Source organism: Peromyscus maniculatus, chromosome 1 (assembly GCF_049852395.1).
Source record: "Peromyscus maniculatus bairdii isolate BWxNUB_F1_BW_parent chromosome 1, HU_Pman_BW_mat_3.1, whole genome shotgun sequence".
Classification (NCBI taxonomy): Eukaryota; Metazoa; Chordata; class Mammalia; order Rodentia; family Cricetidae; genus Peromyscus; species Peromyscus maniculatus.
In genome coordinates this window covers 57,715,527-57,717,869 of record NC_134852.1, presented here as the reverse complement: position 1 = coordinate 57,717,869, position 2,343 = coordinate 57,715,527, and positions in this window count along the sequence as shown.

The following is a 2,343-nucleotide window of genomic DNA, read 5'->3' as shown; positions in this document are numbered from 1 at the left end:
GCTCTTGAGTCTTCCTTCTGATCAGGAGTCACATAATCATGTTAAGTGAGAGGTGTGATTGCCAGCTAATAGGATTAGTAGATACTGGCGGGCAACCTTGTCCTAGTTGATTATTTCTCCTTTATTTCCTTTTTCCTTTTTCTTTCTTATTTACTGTGACTGTATCTCAGTGTGAAGCAATCTCTAGTCTGAAATTCACCTTATAGTCCAGGCTGACCTGGAACTTACAAAATCTCACCTACTTCTGCTTCCCGAGGGTTGGGATTAAACATTTCATTGCTGTGGTTTTACATTTTATCATTTGACATTGTCCTGTATGTCTATAATCGATCTTGATCATACTTAGTCCTCCCCTCCCTCAGCCACACTCCTCCAACCCCATCTGAAACCCCTATTGTAAACGTGCCAGGTTTGGGGTCAAGGGTCTTGTTGTATGAAGCCTAGTTGCCTGCCCCATTTCCCATTTGAACAACCCACTGAGTTTAATCAGGGTCTCTTGCATGTGCACGTTTGTGAGGTTCTATTGAATCATGGCCAACTTCCCATTCTTTACAACCCCAAAGAAAAATGACTCCTCCTTCCCCCTAAAGAAGTATGAATCACTCCTCAGCTAGGGTTAGAGCACTAACCCCTACACCATGCATTCTGGAATACTGAAGCACTCCCCCTTGAGAAGCTTTAGTGGAGACAAACACAGCTGCTGGGTTTTCCTGAGTGCAAAGCCCTTGTCTTGTGTAGAAAAGAGGTTTTCACAGTACTCCTCTCCAGCTTCCACCTCTTAAATTGTTTCAGCGTCATTTTACACCATGCCTCTGAATGGTGATGGTGATGGTGATGGTGTGTGTGCATGTGTGCACGCACGCACATCATCTCATTTGGAATCAAACACTCAACACTTTTTCTCAACTATTTGACAAGTAAATGATTCAACGTATTAACCACTCCCCATGCCAAGAAGCTTCTCTGACCAATGGGAAAGCAGTACTAATCTTTCGACATATACATACGTATTTGGGAGGCATTTTGACAACATGTCCATTTAGAAAAATGACAGTAGCATGTTTCTCCATGGGCCTCTTTATGCCACAGTGTGGTCTTAGCACTAGAAATATGGCACCCACATGAATTACATTCTGGGAAGAGGCCAAATACCCAACCAGAATGTGCTTGGTTACTGTCATAGTAATAGTGCCATGATTGTATCTGTGGCCACATCATCTGCAGCATGTCAGCAGTAAAGTATGTAGAATGCATAGTTAATCAGAACACTGATGCCTACTTTCTCCCAGCACTATGTATAACACCATCCTGCACCAAAAAAGCTAGGTAGCACAGAGGAAGTTTGCTCGTCAGTTTCAGCTGATTTCTCTATGTGCTAAGACCAAAAGGTGGTGTCTTCAACAGCAGGGTCTTACCATCTACTATTGGTGTGCAACCAAGAGAATTAGTACTAGCCTGTATTGTTTTAGAAGCCTGGGGCCTCCCTGACTAAAGATGCACAGGAAGTATCTCACAGCGGGGACTTGAATTTTTCTGTGATAACCCACGAATGTGGAAGCAGCATGAGAACACCATACAGGTGTTCTCTAATGTGAGTCTTCCTGTTTGCTGTCTTTTTAAGGCTTGGGATCTTCCTCTTGGGCATTGAAACCTTTCCAGAGTCCCAGATTACATCCAACTTAATGGTTCAGTTACCTAGACACCCACCCTGCTGCATTTGCTTGTTGACTCCTCCAGGACCAGACCTAGGATGGTCTGTGAATCTGCAGCCAATACTGAACATTTCTTTATGAAGTCCAGAAATTAGTGAAACATGACAGGAGTGAATACCTTGTGTAGAGAATAATTCCTGCTGGGATCCTCAAGTGCAGCCAGGGGTGGCAAGCATTGCCCTAGCCATTCCTTCATGAGAATAGTGAGTCCTCACCCATTTCCACAAGTCAACAATCAACAAGTGGATCTTACATGGAAGCCATACTGATGACCATTCCATCACTACAGTGCATGGCTTTTTTTAAAACCACTGGTTCCATGGATATCTGTGGCTAGATGAGTGCAGGAAATTGATCTGTAGGTGTCCTCTTTGTATATGCTTAGATTCCATCCCACCCCTGCTCCAGAAACCCTTTCTTTAAACTTCTCCATTTCTGTTCTTCCCTATTGTACACCCCCTCCCCCGCTGCTTCGCTGCTTGCTGGTCTGGCCTAAGTGAAGACAGGGGTTATATCTTTTCCCATCAGAGCTGGCCCTGGAGACACAGACACCCCCCCAACACCCCACCTTACCCCCCCACAGCCAACATGCTGCAGGCCAGTGCATAGTTTTATAGTTTTAAGAGAGGTT